The following is a 21069-nucleotide window of genomic DNA, read 5'->3' as shown; positions in this document are numbered from 1 at the left end:
CTGGGCATGTGTTGGGGTGAAATCATAATGAGGCTGACTGGACGAAGTGGGCTGCCATGCAGACGGGCTCCATTGTGGGTCCCAAACGGCGGCAGAAGCCCCTAAAATCTGCGTCCCTGATCTACGCTCCAGGAGTCGGTGGGGAATAAAGGCGTGGAAATAGGATTTATTTAGCACGCCTCATCAAAAGGGAATTAGCAGGGTTTGGGGAGGGAAGACGGGGCTCTGTTTAGAGCTAGGATGAATGGCAGGATCATCTCTGTAATCCCGAGCCCCCTCCCCTCCTCTCCTCATGCACCCAAGAAAAAGAAGAGAATCACCCACATTAGCTCTGAAAGTGCCTTCTGTACCCTCAGTCTGAACCTCAAACCAGCGATCCAGAAAGAAAAACAGTTTGTAAGATCTTGGCAGGTGAGGTTAAACCACAACACCTGGATCCTTTCTTCCTTTTTCCCACCCATCCCTATCTTTTAATTCCTCCTCTCCCTTCAAAACATGGCCGCGGAGCTGTCAGACGTGATGATAGCGAGGCTGACGGCACAGAGCTGGCGCACCAACATGCAACAAACAACGAGCGAGCGTGTAAACTAAAGCAAACAAAGCCCCTCTCCGCTCCTCCAAAGGCAGGATCCCTCCCACCTGCCACCCTGCGCCGCTGATGAAACATACAGTAACAGAGAACAGCCATTAAATGGGCGAGCAGTAAAATCGGGTTGTACAATTTGAGGGGGGCTTGTTGTGGCACATCCCGCTCCCAGTCTCTCGTACACACATGCACACACACACACACACAAAAAGCTTGTTCATTATTATCCCTGCTCGTGTTTGTGTTTTTCGACTCCTCTCCCTGAGACATGGCGGCATGAGGGGGATTTGTTACCTGGGAAAAGGTGACAGGCTAAAGGGTGCTTGACTGGCAAATCTCTGTCAATGAGGCAATAAACTCAAGTTTTGCTCAAGTTCCAGGCAAATCTCATCGACATTCCTCTCAGTGTTTATATAATCAGATTTGGAGGGGGTATCGATAATTGACAGGAAGCTCAGTTTCCTGGAGTTGGGCAAAATAAGGTGTAAGTATCCATTTTTAAAATGTCACAGTACAAAAAAAAAAAAAAAAGTTGTTTTATTTCTGATGATGAGCTGCAAATGTTTTCTGGTCAATGTCTTAATTTCTCCCTTTAAAAAAAAAACTACCAAGCCACCAAGGCTTAAATGAGGCTAAAGTCCACACATTTAGACAAATGAAGTTTTAATTGTGCTAAAATATGCAACAGTATTAATCTACATTTTCTGCTCCCAAGGGCTCATCTCAATCCCTCGCCGCTTCTGCCGCCTCCTCCTCCTCTTCTTTCTCCTCTTCGTCTCAGCAGCAGGGCTGATATAATGGTCTTGGCCAGAATAAGCAATGCTACTGTGCCCATATATATCTCATCGCCTGGGTAATTCCAGCTCAGTTTATGTGTTCTTGAAGCTGCGTCGGGGCCCCGGCAGACCCATAGCTCCTTTATGTAACACCCAGGAGAATCTGCCCCCCTGCACAGGTACAGGCCTGGGAGAAACAAACACCATCAGTAACCTGTCTGCTGTACACGAGGCTGCTGGGCCCACCTTCACCCCTCCTCCTCCTCCTCCTCTGCCTCCAATCCATCCGTCCTCTCTTTTCTCTTCTCCCTCCATCTCTGCACCCCGCAACCTAATCATCGCCGGCCTCCATTCCCATGATTTATCACTCCACACGCTGCCGAGAACCAATAGATCAGGCGTGCAGCAGGGAGCCCTGGAGGCAGAGAGGGACAAGGGATGGGGATGGTTGGTGGCAGGGGGGCCGGATGGAAGTGGAGGGGACCTGGAGAAAAACCCACCTAAGATGAAGTGCTCTGTGACGCAGAGCAACATCACAGCTCACAGTCGGCGTCCTTTGGTTCCTATGAGCACATTCCTCTTTCTTTCCTTTACTCCATCTCTGTGCAGCCCTCTCTCCAGTGTCCTCCTCTGTGTCTGTGTTACTCTCATCTTTTTTCTTTACGGATAGCCCCCCCCTTTCTTGTTAGAGCCCTCACTGTTACTCCATAAGGAGCACATGGATAATTTCCACAATTAGCTTGGATCAGCGGCCTGTCCTCAGTGATCACTGATATGGAACAAGGCCACGGCCAAGATTGTAGTGCAAATGCTCTCCCCCAGCCCGCCTGTGATTTAACCAAATAAAACCCCTGAAGTTCTCAGAAAGGACATGGCCTCAGTGTTCACAATGGCAGCTGTTTGACATGAATCCACACAATCAACCACTGACCATAACACAAGGTCACCAAAGATCTACTCAAGCAAGGCACCTATCAAACCTGATAACATGTTTATCCTTTCAGTAAGCCGTGTTGTTCTTCGAGTGTCCCTGTGATATTGGATCATAGTTTTACTAGCTGTAAATCCTCTAAAGTGAAAAATATGTTGTAATACATGATAGACATGGATGAAAAATGCAAAATAAAGAAGGAATGATAATGTTATTATAGCCTTTAAAAATCTCATCCTTCTTTAGGACAGCTTAAGCCAAAGTTAACACAATTTCAGACGCCTCTATGACTTTACACTCTCATCAGTGCATTGTTTATTTTTCAGTTTAATTCTGCATGTAGTTGTAAAGTTAGTGCTTTAAATGCAGAGTTTATTATTTTTATTTTAAATCATCTGTGAGTTTGAATAATGGCCAGTTTAAAAAAAAAAAAAACTGTTTCTCCACATTAAGTCAGTCCACTGTCAGTAAAGGAACTCATCAGCAGCTCCGACTCTGAAACTCTGAAACAATAAATCAGATCTCAGATGAAATTAACAATAACATAACAATTTGCAACTCAATGCTTTCAGATGAAAAATGAAGTGAAAACATTATGTCGCCTTTCTTTGCAATTTTCTTTGCAATCTTTGCAGAGCCACCCGGTGGGCGAGACTGCACCCTTTGAGGGAGCTGGTTCTGCCACCTTGGCTATCTGTTTGACAGCCTTAGTGTAACATTTTGAAACTAGAGCTCACCACAAATTCCTAAATTGTTTTGTTGTTTGAAAAAAATCCAAAGACTTTCGTGACACTAAACTGAGAGCATTTCAGTAATTATAGCTGGTATAGAAGTGTGTGACTATAATCATTATTTTTCTTGATCAGTTAGTTGCTGATTATCCTAAATAAACCCAAAAATTTTGTGCTTACTGGTTGTATAATTGCAACGTTTGAGACTAAACATTTATAAGTAATGGTAACAGTGGCTGCACATCAACACTGGGCAAATTACAGAATCGATAAATGTCAAATTTTGGTAAATAAAACTGTTTCATTATTTGCAAATCATCTATTTTGTTCCTGAAGTTTTGCAGTTTGCATCCATTACAGTTTGGTTAAAAGTGTATCAGTCAGCCCTGTTCATCACACTGAACTGAGTTTTTACACCAGACTCCTCCGTCCTCAGGAAACAGAATAAATCCTCACTTTTGAAAGTTGCGCAGGTACATGAGGCACTTGACCTATTGGCCACCTGGTCTCTGTGTCTACAGCATACACATGCTATGTGTCCTTAGAGAGTGCACTTCATTACAAACATAGATTGGATTATGTCTTCCAAAACAGACTGACCGTGTCCAATCACTCTAGTCCATCTTTGAATGAAGAATATTCACCTTATGTCTGGACTGGTGGGTCGAGAACATTGACGCGCGCACACACATGCTCAGAGACCGGCCCTCCTGGGGACTGCTACACAGGGCTGATGGGGGAACAGCGGGGCATGAAAAGAAGCAAAGGGGGGGGGGGAGCAAGTAAGAAAGAGAAATGTCTTTTAAATGACATTCCCATTGTGAGCTGGAGCAGGACGATGGCACTTTGCAAAACTGCTAACAATGAGCACGGTATAAATCCCTTATCCTACGGGGGCCCGGCAGCATGCTCACCATTACCATAGTCATTTAAATACAGTAATCTCATTTTCTGCCTCAGCCGAGGGGGCATGCTAAATTTCCCAGTGTGAAGGGAGGAGGGAGGGGAATGCACAGCGTTCAGGGCCAGCAGGATTAGGAACTTTTCCCAATTTGTATGTGTGTGTGTCTGAGTTTATGGATGGGGTTGTAGCAAAAACACACACACACACGCGAGGAGAGAGAGAGAGAGAGAGATATATATATATATATATATAGATAGATATATATATATATATATATATATATATATATATATATATATATATATATATATATATAAACCCCACCTAACCCCCACCAATCCAATGTCCAACCCTAATATCCAGGAATAAAAAAGTTAGGTCCCTTTTGTGTCCAGTAATGCCAAAGGACCTCATATCTGTGTGACACCAGTGACTTCTGACAAAATTGTTGTATTTGATGCCACAGAAATGAGAGTGTGTTGAATGACACATTGGGATGGGATGAGATGAGAGTGAAATTATTACCAAAACCATATGTTTTAATATATATATTTTAGTGCACAGACTGATACGTAGTTTAAATTTGACTTATCTGACCTTCTGTATTCATGCACAGTTTTCTTAGATGTGTTACTTGTTTTCATTTACCATCCAAGAAATAAGCTTGTTGAGAAGGACTGAATCATAACTATCAGTGATGGACACACTAATGAGAATGAGACTCAGTCTCAGACAATACTATATACAGTTCCCATAATCAACTATCCATCCATCAGTTTTGCTAACCACTATAACCAACTGTGGTTGCATGAGTTTGGAGAGTACCCCAGCTGAGACAGATAATCATATGCACCTGTGGCCCATTTTGAATCTCCAGATAACCTAAGGGGCATGAGATAACAGAACTAATGGCATCTTTTCTTTAGAAAAGAAAAGATGCCATTAGCCCATTAAAGAGAAAGACCCCATTACAAGCTCAGAGTACATCTCAGGCTAGATAAGGCTTCATAAGACATAATACAATGCTAACAATAATAAAAATCAATCCTTTTAACTTTTAAGACTTTATTAACAAGAAGTATGTACTTAACAGTCCTGGACATTTTTTGCAGTGCAAAATGTGCCTTTCACAAGGCGAGGTGAAGAGTGTGTGTGTGTGTGTGTGTGTGTGTGTGTGTGTGTGTGTGTGTGTGTGTGTGTGTGTGTGTGTGTGTGTGTGTGTGTGTGTGTGTGTGTGTAGGGGTTGCTGCAGCAGCTTTGGGGATATCATATCAGATCGAACAACAAAAGAGGAGCTGGGGAGAGAAAGCTGTTTCCACGCAACCTGTTTCCATTCTTCTCCGCTTCCGGTCCAGTGGAACAGTTGATGAAGTTTAAATGAAGCAGAATTAGGAGATCAAGCAGACACAGGAACCGGTGTCGATGGTATCTGCGAGCCCCCCTCCCCACTCCCAGGACCCAGGAGAATCAAACCAGGGACAGCTGACCTGGATGAAATTGAGAGAAAGAGAGCCACAGTGGCCACAGCAAAAGAAGGGTGAGCAGGAGCGCGCGGGGGGGGGGGGCGGAGCCAAATGAGATAAGGGGATGAAGTATCTCCTAAATGTGATAATCTCCAATCACCTCTAACATCAGTTCTGTCAGGGCCTGGGTTAATGAGCTCACAGCCGATCAAGCATTATGCTCCGCCACCCCCACCATCCCCTGATTCTCCCTTTCTCTCTCTCACAGTTGCTCTCATCATCATTGTTGTTCTTTTGATTTAATCCCTCTTACTTCAGCTGATTTGAGCAAGAGGAGAAAGAGGGATGGAGGGAAGGGAAAAGCCTATTACCCAAGCTCCTCTGCTCTCAACTATCTAAATGCTAACGATGTGAGGGGGCGAGAGAGAGAGGAGGGAGGGTAGGAAAATGATGATAGGAGGAAGACACCTAGGGGAAATGGAAAAGAGAGTGCGGATGTGTTGGCAGGAGAGGACAAGATGCAGCAGAGGGGGGCTAATCTGCTGTAGCACTGGATCAGTTTGGTTATTTTGAAAGCAGGTTAGCTGAGGAGAGAGACCAGTGTCCTGCATCCTGACCTTTCATCCCTGGGGTCAGACCGCCTGCTTGCCGCTGTTTACTTTCACTTGAGCAGTTTTGACACACCAACACTAGAATCTTCCACTGTGTCTGTGCTCATTTTTACCTACTTTGACTTTTTTATTGATTAAAACACTAGGGGAGCACGTCTGCCTGCTGCACTGAATTACATGTTTTATATCTGATTCGTTTTGGCTGGTGTAGTTGGTTGGAAAAGACTGGGGTAAAAGCTGTGGGTCACCTTGAACTGAGAGTAATGTCTGTTTCGATCTGGTTCTCTGTAGTGCATCGAGGGACCAGAGGCATTTTCAGATTATATTGTTATGAGTTTCCACTCCTTGCTCCCTGCCTCCTGGGCAATTGTTTTCTTAGTTAGGCTCCTTGATGCAGTACCCAGAGGCCCCAAAAACAACTGAGTCAATATTTGGCAATTGCTTGAAATGATGATTATGGTTTGGCACGACCACGTGGATGCAGTGTCTGTGCACCAAGCTTTAATTGGACTACAAATTCTCCAAAGAGAGTGTGTACAATTCAAGTGTTCCCCTTTTTATAATTTCACTTTTTTTGTGAACTTTGCAATTACGCAGCAGTAGGTAGCGAGGCACCTGTGTGTTACAAATTAATTGCTTTACAAGTTCACACGGCAGCTCGGCTAATTTGCATGGCGACATGAGGAAGAGAAACAAGGTGCCATGTGCCACTCTTTCAACCCGAACAATCATTTTGATTTGTTTTCGCTGTCTGGCACTCAGCATTTCAATTCATCTGGAATACACAAGAACAATGGGAGGAATTTGCTCAAAAAAATACACACACCCGTTCACATCTCCTTGAGAAGCACTTATTCTGTGCATAACAACTCTACCCCTCAGATACTCCTCTTTCAAAAAAAAAAAAAAATCCCATTTGATTTCACATTGTCCAATGAAACAGTGGAGGGTGAGAGGCAAGTGAACAATCAATCTTTGTAATGTGATCCATGGATTGAGCGTGGTGAGTAAAATGTTTGCACAGGCATCCATCCAAGCCTGCAGTCAAACGAATTCTGCAGAAAAGGAATCTATCCAGGGCAGGCCTCTCTCTTTATCTCTCTCCTGCCCGACAGCAGCAGGGTATCAAGCACATTATATTCCAGCGCTCTGTGCATTTTTCATATAGGCTCGCCTTTTATGTTTTATGTACGCCAGCTCAGGGGAGAACAGCTGTGTGGGCGCCGCATCCTCTGTAAGTTTAGAGGGAGAGAGAGAGAACTCATTTCAGTGGGAGAAGTGGAGCAGAATGCCAAACGCAGCGAGCGCAGTACCTGCGAACAAACAGGAGCTGCAGACCAAGGCCTGCCTCAACTATTACATTACCATAATACACGGAAACAACACCTCGCATGCTGTTACTGCAGTAATTTGAAAACAGATTGACAGGATTTACAAGTTCTCAGCTTATCTTCACCATGACCCCCATGACCTCTATCTTCGCTGTCAACTTTTGGAGTAAAATTTGTATGTTCGAGGCTTATTCGCAGTTGTTGTAGACTTTTCTAAGATAATCTGGTATTACATATACAAAAGTAAATAGATTTTTTTTTTCATATTGCATTTGATTCTTTTGAAATATGATCAGATGAAGAAAAAAAGAGAGAGAGGTAGAAACTAAGAGGAAAAAACATATAGTGTGATTTTATAATTGACCCTACTTGCTCTTTCATGCAGAGTTGATAAATCCCCTCCGGCTCAGGGAATAATGCACTGCTTATATGGAAGAGCTCACTACAAGTCTTTGAGAGATTAGGCTGCATTGGAAATGAGTTTCTGTGCTGTCTGTACAAAATGTTCACATTTCTGTTTGCTGCTAATGCCAATCTGCTGCCAGTAAACAAAATAAATAAATACATAAATAAGGGAAATATTAAATAACATGTAAATAATGCTGAAATGTGGATGTTTTAAGATTCTTAACATTATTTAGATTAAAGGATCAATTAAACAGTAGGTGGTGCATTTTCAGAGGGAAAAGGGGTGACAAAAGGCAAACAAAATATTGAAAACATTTGAAATGACCCATGACAGCTTCACAAATTATACTTGTATAAACATTAACTGTAGCCCTTCAGTTATAATATGTCATGAAATCAGACAAAAATCTGTCTTTTTTTTAACCAATAACAGGCAGGGGAAGAAGATTAATTCACAGACACTCAGACCCTGTGGTAATGCCTTTTGTGGAGTGTCTTTGCCTCAGTTAAGCTTCAGAGTGGTTGAACCTCAGTGCCTTTCACAAACTGAGCTCCTCTGCTGGAAGCAGAAAGTGAAATCTCGCTTGTTTAGAGGTATACACTGCCACCCAGTGTTACCGGGTCTAAGGCAGGAAGAGGTGAAGTCCACTGAAGTTTGTCCACTGTGCTATTCGCTACTTCAGTCTGGTCCGTCTCTGTTTTAATATTCCTCTTTAGTCCACGTAAACTGACTGTGTGGTGCTTCTTTGGAGTGCATTAAAAAGCTACTAAATTGAACATTATACTCTGAGTATTTTTCTCTCAACAGACGTGTAAGCTCAATGTCAAAGGTTTACATCACGCATTAGTCTGCCAAGTCCTGACAAGAATATATGATTCTGTGATGGTTTAATCTGATAATGGGAATGTTGCAAGTTTGCCTCACATCATTTCATCAGTCTTTGCCTTCTTTTTGGACAAAAGAAACAAGGTGACCTTTAGGAGGCAATCATGAGTTTTTCCTCCCTGACAGTATGAGAAAAAAAATGTAGCTCAGCAGTTAATTTAATTACCTCCATCCATTACTGTTTGGCTGTTTGCTTGTTACTATGTGCTAACTGTTTTTACAGGGCAGCTTGAATATATATAGATATATAGATAAATTAGAGGAGTTTAGGATCAAAAGTAGGTCAGAAAAATGAAGAATAAGAGTAAGTAATTCATTTTTAAACCCCATGGTTTTACTTCATCAGTTAATGTACTTTTTAAAATGTTAATATTTCATTGCCATTTTAAACTAAATTAAAACACTTTAAGATTACAATAGAAAAATCACTTTAAAAAAGTCACTTGCTTTAGGAACCAATGCTGAAGCTTTTTAGCCTGTAGAGTTAAACCAAATATTCATGTAAGTGCTTGTTATCTTATAAGTTAATTTATCTAGGATTAGGTCATATAAAAGTTCAAAATGTATAATTAAAAAAAAACTGTCATTTTAAAAATGTAAAACCATATAAGAATTTTGGTTAACTGGTTGGTTGGTTGGTTGGTTGGTTGGTTGGTTGGTTGGTTGGGAAAATGTATTGATTGTTGGTGATCTGCAGCAGCTTCACGGCCCAACAGGGGACCTCAGCCCACTTTTTAGGAGTCAGTGACAACAAACGTGGGGTTCAGTACTTTATCACATTGATATGTTTCTGTGTCCTCCTGTGGATGCATTTATATTGTTGAATTTATGAAAGATGCAGTAGCCACACTTTAATCAACTTTGGCTGAATTCCATCATAAGATGTCCTATTTTCAAAAGATATTCCAACAGTAACATTCTTGTTTCTAGACATTCTAGCTTCCATGGCAAAACTCTACAGTGGTTTAAAACTTACCTTTGTAACCCTGAAAAGTGTGTTATCATCAGGGATGATAAATATACACACAAGCAAACAAACAAACAAACAAGCAAACAGAAATCTCACAGGGTTATATCCTTCTTCTCTTTAGTTTATAGACTAAAGTTTACCATAACTGCGTCACATGCTCGTATTGTCATATCTGGAGACACTGCTGTTACACACACACACACACACACACACACACACACACACACACACACACACACACACACACACACACGGTGGAACAGTTCTATAGTCTTACTGTGGAACTGTTATTTTTGTGGAACTCCTCCCTCACGTAACTCATCCTAACTGGATCATTTAAAACTCACGTTTTTCCAAACACAATCCGTTGTGTAGTTATGGGTGATGTAATGATTAAGTACTAAAGTCATAATTATGCATGAAGAAATTTAACATCTTTTTTTTTTAACTAGAAAATTAATATATGGTCAGTTTCACTGTGAGAAAGATAAAACTGCTGATCCAGCTTCGAAATGCAGAAGAGTTGGAGCCTATCCCAGCTGACACAGGGCTAAAGGCTAAAGTCCATCACAGGCCAGGATAAGACATAAAATTTCAGCATTTTGCAATGAGTGAATGATCATCATCCACCCCCCACCCCCACCGTGATTATCTCAATACCTGGTCCTCATTTCACCCCAATTGATCAAAATCATTATTTACTCATTTCTATTTGGTCATAAACTTTCTGGTGGTACTGAGTTGATGTTGACACTGTTTGTCATTGCTGCATTCAAATATTAAAACTTGACAACTGATGCCCCAGTGGGAATATAAACAGCTGGAAATAAGTTGATATACTTTATGGATCAGACACTGACATTATTCATGGAAAAAATAATGACTGCTGTCTAGTCACGTTATCAATCCGCAACTAATTCCAGTTGTTTATCAGTATTATTTCTTACACATTTCTACATAAACTACGTAAATACCCATATATCAGTGAGAGGAACCTCTGTACAATAAGGCCTGGAGCAATTACCCCGTGCAGTACATCAAACAAACTGTGCTCCGCCATCAGTCCGTTTCCATTTGTGCTGAACAAATCTGTGTTTGGCTCCTCGGTTTGTATTATAAAAACTTGCCAGCTGTTTTTTTCTTAGTTGTACATCTGCCCATTCATATCCACATTCAGTACATTTGTCTTATTACTTCACTCACTGCTCAGTGTGGCTGTCTGCTGATAGTGACACCATGAATGAGGCTCTTAGTGGAACCACCTCAATGACCCCTAGTGGTCACTTAATAAATCACTCACCAAACATCTGTAGTCTACATTCATTTATTTGTTTATTTGAAGAAAACAGAAGTGTTACTGGTAGCAGATTTAATATTTCCACACAAGTGTCTCTGTTTGAGTATTTTTATCTAAACAGCACAACAAAAGACATGGATTCATTAAACATTAAAACTATATGGGTTAAATATATTTCCTGCATTTCATTAAATGTGGATTTATGTGTATTTACACCTCCTACGTTAATTTAGGATGCAATCTTCAGGATACTGACATGACTCTCTGCAATCTATAAATAATCGCATTACTTTACACTGTGATACATCAAACTAGCCAATGTCAGCCCTATCTAGACATTTCAAATACTTGTGCGGACTATTTCGCTCCTAATTGATTCTTTTGTTCACCTTAATCCCCATCAGCATGAGGCAGAACCTCTATTATTGGCTAAGAAAAGGGGAGACTGAGAAACGGGCAGATAGAGCATGAAGAGAGATAGTTAGGGATGAGGAACGATAACGAGGAGGACAAAGTACCCTGTAGGATTAGCAAAAAGGGTGGATAATAGGGAGCAAGTGTGGCTGCAGATAGAACAGCCTATCGAGTGGGAGAGAAAATGGGGGAAGGATTGGAAATGAGCGAATCATATGCTGTAACTTATCCTCCCAGTTCACCAGAGACCAAATGCACTTTGGTTTCAGCTGCAGGAAGGCCAAACCTCAGGTAGCCTCGGGGAGATGGAGCAGTATTTTTTTCACACATGAGAGGGTCTTCACTGTACCTAACTGGCCACATTGGCCACCAGTCTTGTACATTGGTCCCAGCTTGGTGCTTTGTCAATGTGCTGTGACTAATCCAGGAGGGGTTCCACATTTTCTCTCACCCTAATTAAAAGAGGATTAGGTGAGGTGGAGCTCTAGACCACTGCAACACACGCACAGCCACTGCCCCTTCGTTTTACCCAGGATAATTGCACTTTGCCTGGGTTTTCTGTACATGCCACCACCTGAACTCAGCAAACAGCTCTGTCACTAAAATGATTGGTGTTAATACAGAAGGGGCTTACAAATATGGATTGATTAAAAGGGGAAAAAAAAAAAACACTGGCAATTCATCAACTGGTGACTACATATGGTCTATATGCTTTAAATCTGTTCCAATGTTGTATTTCATTACTGATTGTAAAATTTAATCCTGATGGCTTTATCTTCATTTGTGCATGTTCTGTAGAGATCTGTAAAGGGATTTAAAATACAGGGGCTTACTCTTTTATTCCTCACAATACCTTTTTTTTTTTTTTTTTTTTTTTTTAATTGAGTCAGTCCAGTTTGATAATTATTCACTCTGATTTAGAGCAAAAGAGAAGAAAAATATGCCTTCACCTCTTTCAACATTTCACTATTGAACTGGTGTGTGTTTCAGTGTTAAAATGAAAATAAAGGTAAGAAAAGAAAGGAAGCAAACTTGATTGCCAAATTCAGGATTAAATTCATTAAAAAATAACAAGCATTATTCTCATTCACAGACTATATCAGGGGTGTTCTGTGGATAAAATCTTGTCCAGTCATTTGACTTGTAGGCCAGCTTGTATGGTCTTTTTAAAGGTTTATTTTGCCCCTTATTATTATTATGATGACATGACAGTAGAGCAAACAGGAAAGGAGGGACAGAGAGTGGGGACAATGGCATGCAGGAAAGGGGGCAGAATCAAATCTGGGCCCCTGCAGTTGCCTTTTGGTATATGGCTTGTTTCAACCTACTGAGATATACCAGCATGCATGGTCTAGTCTGTTATGGGCTTATTTAATGAAAGAACAGTGCCAAAATGCTGGAATACTTAAACCATATCACATGGAGGACATGCTGTTCAACTGCTCATTAATGCAACTATCCAAACAGCCAATCACATGGTTGCAACCCAATGCATTTAGGTATGTAGACAAAAACGACCTGCTGAACTTTAGACTGAGCATCAGAATGGGGAAATAAGTCACTTTGTATTTGGCATGGCTGTTGTGCCAGGTGGGTGGATTTGAGTGTTTCAGAAATTGCTGATATGCTGGGATTTTCCCACACAACCATCTCTAAGGTTTACAGAGAATGATCTGAAAAAGAGAAAATATCCAGTGGTCAAAAATACCTTGTTAATGCTGAAGTCGGAGGAGAATGGCCCAAATGCTGATAGGAAAGCAAAAGTAACTCAGATAACCCCTCGTTACAACCAAGGTATGCAGAAGGGCACAACACATCAAACCATGGAGCACATGGGCTACAGCAGCAGAAAACCACACTGAGGCTGCAATCAACACAAGCTCACCAAAATTGGATAGTAGAAGAATGGAAAAATGCTGCCTGATCTGTTGATTTCTACTGCAACATTTGGGTGGTAGGCTTAGAATTTGGTGTGAACAACATGAAAACGTAGATCCATCCTGCCTTGTATCAACAGTTCAGGTTTTTGGTGGCGAAATAGTGTGTGGGATATTTTCTTGCCACCCTTTGGGCCACTTTGCATCATTCAAGCATTGTTTAAATGCCATCCCTTTCAAACTACAGTCTACCATCTTCTGATGGCTGCTTCCAGCAGGATAGCACAAATTTCAAATAATCTCAAAGTGGTCTCTTAAACAATGACAGTGAGTTCACTGCAAATGGTCTCCACCGTCACCAGATCTCAGTCCAACAGAGCACCTTTGGGACGTGATGGAACAGGAGATTCGCATCATTGATGTGCAGCCGACAAATCTGCAGCAACTCTGTTGATGCAATCATGTCAATATGGACCAAAATCTCTGACTGCTGTCCAATAAATTCACTGAAAATCCTTCATAGTCTGAGTTATTAATGGAAGCTGTTTTCAGCTGTTAATACGCCCTTGACAGTGGCCTATAAATAGCAGGTTAGTTTAAATTGCTGATGAATTTAGCTGCCAGCTGCCACACTGAGTAGACTGTTTTACTCCAACTGCATTATTTGTATGTGGGGAAGCCATAAAAAGTCAAGATTGAAGATTTCCCTAACCTAGACCGTCATGAGGAGGGGAACACTACATTATGTTTTCAAGCTGATTTGCAGTTGAATTGTCACTCAAGGTCTACTGGTGTACCAGACCATCTTTATTAAAAAAAAAATGTGAGCTCCAACCACTGAGCTCAGTGCCTGTGGTAAATTTTTTTTTTTTTTTAATATTTGACTGCATTCTAACATCAGATATAATCACCAACATTGGGACTTCTTATTCATTTTAGCCTTACTATTAATTTTTAAATGCACATTTTTAAGTCAAACACATTTGTGGTGTCATTAATACTTTATTAGCAAACAGTATAATACTGGAAATGCAGTATAAATGTTGGGTCAAAGTTCCTTTGGACTCAAAAAGTATTAGATATTGGTGGTCAAAGGTCACTGCAACCTCACACCTGTCCCACCTGTGTGAAAGTCTATATGTGAGGAATTCTTTTGTTACAAAATACAAAGCACAGGGGAGGCTTATACATCGAGCATAAAATGTCCCCTTGGACTCAGAGATCAGAATCATCAAATGTGAACATATTAAATTTAACTTGTGTTTTCTTTTTGTGAGCCTAAAGTAGACATAAGAACAACAAAGTCAGGTTCTATTTAAGCGATTTATTGATTCTTGAACAGGTCTGGCAGTAATCAGGCCTAGGTGTGGCTAGTCAGGTTTCCAAAAAGTGTGATTAATAGCAGTTAATTCATGATTTAACAAGGGAGGCAAATACTTTTTTGCATCAAAATATGAAACATTTAAGTGTGTCAAATATGCAAAAACAAAACAAAAAAAAAGAAACTGGGAAAGAGGCAAATACACTTTTTCACAGCACTGTAAATACTTCTGTGTGTAGCTTAACAAATGCCAAATAGCAGTTACAGTACATGTGCAAATGAGACTAAACCTAACTAACCAAACAGTTTTGCCAAAATGAGATGGATAAAAGCTGATCTGATGCATGATAGGATGAAATCCAGGTTTGTAGCAAGAGGATATCCTGCATCTATAGGAACACACATGCAGATATGGGCAAATATACAAAATTCGTATGCATTTATGTATTCTTATGGATGGTACAAACCTGCTGAAAGCATGCTTTGGAGAACCCAAACACTGACATTGGCTTTTGCGGCAGGCTGCTGGTTGGACTCACCCTCATTCTTACACTGCCCTTCTCCATATGGATGTGTATGGTGATGTGTATCAGCTACTTAAAATGCAGTGTTATTTGTTTCATTTTAAAGCTTTTAAAAAGCTGGGGAAACATTTTTTGGCATTCATCCAGAAAAAATGCATCCTATTTTATGAGGAGACTCATTGGTTGTTTAAATATGACTCAAATTACTCATATACATGATGGTAATGTTGTTTTTCTCTGTATACAGATTGTGAAGGAGCACCAGTGAGCCATTATTTTCGCCTGTGGCGCCTTTTGTCAGGAGGAGCCAAAGGACCAGGTAAGAAGTAATTTTTTATTTCTTTTTTTTTTTTTTTCCTCATTGCACCAGCAGGTTGTTTTAATAGTCAGCTAAATCTTCAGTTTCTTTATTGAAATGTTATTTTTCTTCAATTCATAGATAAAAGTTTTTCATACCAAAATGCTCAGCTGTGTCTGTGTAGATCAGCCTTCAGATGTCCTGACATCTCTTTGTAAATTTCAGTTTGGGCATATGAACCAAAGAAAAAAACCCAAGTCACAATTTGGCTGAGAGTTCTTGTTAGCACAGTCTAACATCTGCTTCTTTGTGAAAAAGGGAAAGGAACCAGAGTTGTGTCCTGCAGTACCTGACAGTACATGACCTTTTGCCTTCAGCAGTGGGAGCATACATTTGTGTGGTTGGTTTTACTTTAACTACAAAAACTTAAATTCTATCACTGTGAAAGACTAACTAAAAGTCACATAATATATATGCAAGTTTCATGCAGTGTGGTTGTTAACATGCTGACTTGCAGAAAGCACTGATTAGAGGTGTCATTCGTTTTGTGCATATACCAAAGTATTATGCACTCCGATGATGGCATCAGATGAAAAAAAAAAAAAAAAGAGTCAGGAAATCACAGAAGCAATTGTTGTTGATTCCTGGGGCATATTAATGCGTGTACCAAATTTCATGGAAATCCTTTTAATGTTTTTTAAACAACTCAGCTCAAAGTCGCGAATGCCAACTTCATTTTGGGGGATCACAGAAACATTACCATGCATCATCTGGTAACCAAATGTGGTGCCAATCCTTGCAGTGAATTCTTAGGATTCCTCATCGGGGGGGGTGTAAAAATTTCTGTTATTATTTTGTGACAGTCCATAGTGTAGTTATTGAGACACTGATTGACAGTCCAACATTTCGGCTGCTAGAGCCATGAAACTAATGGAAAGAATCCAAGAAAAGCATGGGGGTGGGGAACCCTGTGGTACTTTACCAAAACATTTTTTCCTGCTGTTGAATGACAAAAGGCATGTCAGTGGTACAAATTGAAATTTTAGTTTTTGGTAGTCATCGTAACTACAAGATTAAAGACATTCCTGTGCAGAGATGTGCATGAGTGCAGGTTTACTCAGGCCCTGTTAATTTGGGATCCCATTCTAAAGAGTCGTTCCTCTGTTTTGTAACGCTACTGCATATTTGTCTGAATGCCTAATCCATCCTACGATCAGTGAAGTGACTTCTGTTTTGAAAGGCAGCACATTTGTTAGTAGGATAGAAGTAAAAACCACAGACTCCCACGAGGTATGATTTGCATACATCTCTCAACTCACTGTCTCTTTATCTTTGATTTCTTGTTTTACTAGATCTAAAAAAAACCAAGCAGTGTCCTCTCAAAAAGCTGAAATGTGACTCCTCAGAGAGTCCCGGGCCCCCGTTTATGACAGCATGGGGTTAATAATAGCACTCTGCCTGCACACCTCCCATTCTTGAAGCGCTGGAGCAGCCCCTGCCAAAGCTGAGTTCAGCATTTGCTTTCTAGATTTGTCCCTTCCAGCCCAGCTCCCTCTTCATCTATTAGCTTCTCCATGTCTTTTGTTTCAAACAGGTTCACAGAGATAGTTTGCTATAAAATCTCAACATCCTGCCCAAAACTGAGATGTTTATCGCTGAACATGCTTACGTGTGTCACAAGATGTTTTTCAGACTCTATGAAAGCAACTGGGACCTTTTTAACTTGTCTGACTGAGACTGGGATGGTTTAGACTGCTGCAGATATCACGGTGGAAGCGGCACGAGAGACTGCTGTTATCTTCATTGCCCCTCCTGAACACATGTCTGTGATCTCACCATTTAAATTTACAATATCCTGACAGGAATGGCATCCAACCACTCTCTATCTGGTGTGGTGTTAATGTTTGCTAAATGATTGCACACCTAGCACATGTCTATTTCACTAGTATTGTTTGATGCACTAATTCAATCATAGTGACTTGAAACGGGCTAATGAAAGCTGCAAATATCCACGGCTTTGCCTCGCTGTCAGCACAGCTGCAGTCTCATAAAGCGAGAGCTTGACTTGGCCTCCTGCCAGGATCTCATTCATCCTGGTCTTTTCAAACATTTGTGAGGAAGCTTCCTCATTATTGTGTTTACCGTAGCGTTAGTCTTTGTTGAAACTATTTGCATTCTTGTGATTCCACAGGCTTGTACTTCATCTTGCCATGCACCGACAACTTTATTAATGTGGACATGCGCACCATCACCTTCGACATCCCACCACAAGAGGTATGACACGCACCCTTCCAGTTACATTAAGCAGATATTTTGTCACTGGAATTCACACGACATCAAAATAATTCTGCATATTTTTTACTTAGCCCAATAGCGATACACTCTCTACCCAGTAAATCAGTATTAATTCTTAGAATTCTTCTATGACCCTAATGATATCTGGCTGTTATGTCATATGTAATCACTCTTCTGCTCTCAGGTTTTGACCAGACACTCTGTCACAGTGTGTGTTGACGGCGTGGTCTACTACTGGGTCCAGAATCCAACTCTAGCTGTGGCTAATGTCACTTATGTCAGTGCTGCTATCCAGCTGTTGGCCCAGACCACCCTGAGGAAGAATCTGACCGATTCTGTCTGACTGTGAAGGCATTGCACAAAGTCCTTTAGATCTGCTCTTATTGTGGGCCAAAAATTTACCAGTTTGTACACAGTTTTGGTTATCTAATATGCATTTGAGCTTTCACCTCCTGTGTTTGGTATGACCCGTGGACATTTGACTTGTTACATTTGGTGTACGCTAAAGGTATTTCCTCATTTCTGTGAAGCCCTTCTGTCTCTATTGGCTCACTGTTAAGGTATTTTGAGATGCCATCTTGCTCTGAGCCTTGTTTACCAGGTGCATAATGCAGCTGTCACCCGAACTGTGTGTTACTGTTAAACTAACAAACTGCTGTAAACTGAGAAAAGCTTAGCTAATCCCGTGTTTCTATGAAGAGTCCAGCTTTTAGTGTGCCTTTGAGTTTAATTATTTATTTTTTCCATTAAACTTTTACTTCCAGTTTATGCTGAGCTGCTGTAAACGATTAAATATTTATTTCTAATTCAAGAGTCACTGAGGAGGCTTGACAGTAATCAGGGGGTGCTTCAGGAGGTGGACAAACGTATCAAGCCACACCTCTAATCACTGAATTCAGCGATGCCATTGGATTGTTTTTCTGGCTTTGGCCCAGGCCCCTTAGTTCCAGTGGAGTGAAATATTAATGCTTCAGCTTACCAAGACATTTTGGACAGTTCTGTGCTTCCAACTTTGTAGGAATAGTATGGGAAAAGCCCTTTTCTATTCCAGCATGACTGTGCCCCAGTACAGAAAGCGAAGTGCACGAAGACATGTGAATGTTGTGCTGACAAACCTGAAAGTTAAGGACATGAGAAAAATGAGTGTCTCTCAAAGTGAATATTATGCTCTAATTTAACAATCAGACCAGCAGTCCTCTGACTTGATGGTGGTGGTGATGATGATGATGATGGATCAGTTGGATCGTTCCACACATACATATCAATTTCAAAGCATTTCAAATATAAAATTTTAAATCTTAAACTACTGTGTAAATGAGTTATACACCCTTTATTTTTTTTATCCCTGTTCATTTTTTATTTTCTATTCTCGGGGCTTACATGAATAAAAACAAGAATAAACCACCATATTAATTATATTCATCCAGGTTGTGTCTCCTAACATGTAAAAGTTGATCTGAAGACACCTTTTCATAAATCACTTGGCATATAAAATGAAAATTAGCCATGCAGCTATGAAACATGTTGCCTGTGTCAGCGCCATCTGCTGGACAGTTTTGAAAAATGCAAAACATAGGATCTGAAAGAAGAGGGCTGTACCTTCTCATTCATTTAAAAACTTTTTTTTTAATTAATGTGAAATGCAGTCATTAGAGGCTTCAGAAACAGTCCTGAACAGTCTTTACAGCTGTGGTATCACAGACAGTGTGTTGCCTGTCTGCCTCCTCGGGCCACTCTGGACAGTGTTACAGATGACTGGGGAATCAAGGTGGAGCAGGTGGAGATCAAAGATGTGAAGCTGCTCCTTCAGCTCCAGAGAGCCATAGCAGCTGAGGCTGAGGCCACCTGTGAGGCCTGAGCCAAGGTGAGGTGGTTTTACATCTCCATCTCTATCTAAAGACAAGTTTTTAAGGGAAACGTCATCACGGACCACAAGAACAGCAACATCTGAGAGAGGAAGGGCTGTGTAACTGAACTTTCAAAATAAGACTGAGAGGATTTTCTGACAGTGGAAACATGAATAAAAGCTCAAATGAGTTGGAAAAAATGTGTTTGTGCAGCCATTTACTAATGTGTGGGAAACACTGATCTATTTTGAAAGGATTCAAACAGCGTTCAGGTTTTTGCCTTCCAGTTTCTCGTTTCCTTCTTTTGCCTTTATGGATTGTTTTTGCTTTTGTACACTTCAACTTCATGAAATAAGGAAAAAGTCAGCATTGTGGGATTTATGTAATTTGCAAGCTTACACATTGCTCCTACTGAACATCTGATTATTGGAGATTAAAAATTAAGTTTAGAGGAGATTTTCAAATAAAACAAGAAATCCATTGCAACCCAGAAAAAAGAAATTCTGCAAGATTTTGTAATAAGAATAGTTGTGACTGTGGGTGTGGAGGCTTCTTCCACTGGGCTGTGAGATCAGGGGACTCTTTCATTCACATCTCTTTCCTCCTGATTCTCCTCTTAAGGTGATCGCAGTGGAGGGGGAGATGAACGCGTCACGGGCACTGAAGGAGGCCTCCCTGGTGATCGCAGAGTCTCTGTCAGCCCTGCAGCTGTGCTACCTTCAGACCCTGAACACCATCGCTGCAGAGAAGAACTCCACCATCGTTTTCCCACTGCCAATGAAGATTTTGCATAAATTCGTAAATGGATGAGGAGTCCAAAAAAAAATAAAAGGTTCGCAAGCACATACTCACACAGCTTGTCAGTGAACACATAAGTATGTATTTAGGTTGTGTAATCAACCTCATTGCCTCACCATTATTACATTTGACACAACCCAGAGGGTTAAACAAGTGGCCGGCTTTTTTTCACATCGCTTTTTTCCTTTACTTCATAATCAAAGAAAAAAGTAACACAAACTAAGGTATCATCTTTTAGCCCGCAGGCCTTCTTTCAGGATTTACATTTTATTGTAAACCTTTAAAATTTAGCATATTTCGTGTGTTCATCTGAGCTGGAGTTAAACGTGTGCTTTGCTTCATGAGCTCGGTCAGCTGAGTGGTTGGCTTGAGCCAGCAGCGGTGACGCCCTTGTTCAGCCCCTGTCTGGCTTTGTTGTGTGCTTAGGAGGGCCTCAACTTAATGCTGTCTATTCATTTTACACACTAATATCACATTCCACGCACTTTCCTATGATTTTTAATCATATAATCTCAGGATGTAAATAGTTGTTATTTTAGGGAGAAAACCAAAGAAAAAAGGGATGTGGCTACGTATGCAGGCACACCCAGCATGACCACACTGTGCTGATCACTGATCAGCTGTTCTCTAAAGAACGTGTGATGGTTTGTTTTCCAGTTTATTGCTTTTTGCTCATGTGAAGCTGCTTCTGCCTTGTAAAAGCCTCAAACACATTGATATCTTTGTGACGTTTCCTTCAGAATTAATGCTTGTGTTTGTTTTATTTTGTGTGGTTTGATTAGATATGGTTTAATCTTGAGA

The 21069-nt window shown here is 40.8% G+C and overlaps 1 pseudogene; it reads left to right on the top strand.

Moving 5' to 3' along the window:
* Positions 1-56: 56 nt before the first annotated feature.
* On the top strand, positions 57-20280 carry LOC115789751 (erythrocyte band 7 integral membrane protein-like; annotated as a pseudogene).
* Positions 20281-21069: the final 789 nt, after the last annotated feature.

This window comes from Archocentrus centrarchus, chromosome 12, assembly GCF_007364275.1.
Source record: "Archocentrus centrarchus isolate MPI-CPG fArcCen1 chromosome 12, fArcCen1, whole genome shotgun sequence".
Taxonomy (NCBI): Eukaryota; Metazoa; Chordata; class Actinopteri; order Cichliformes; family Cichlidae; genus Archocentrus; species Archocentrus centrarchus.
This window is presented reverse-complemented; position numbering and strand designations above follow the sequence as displayed.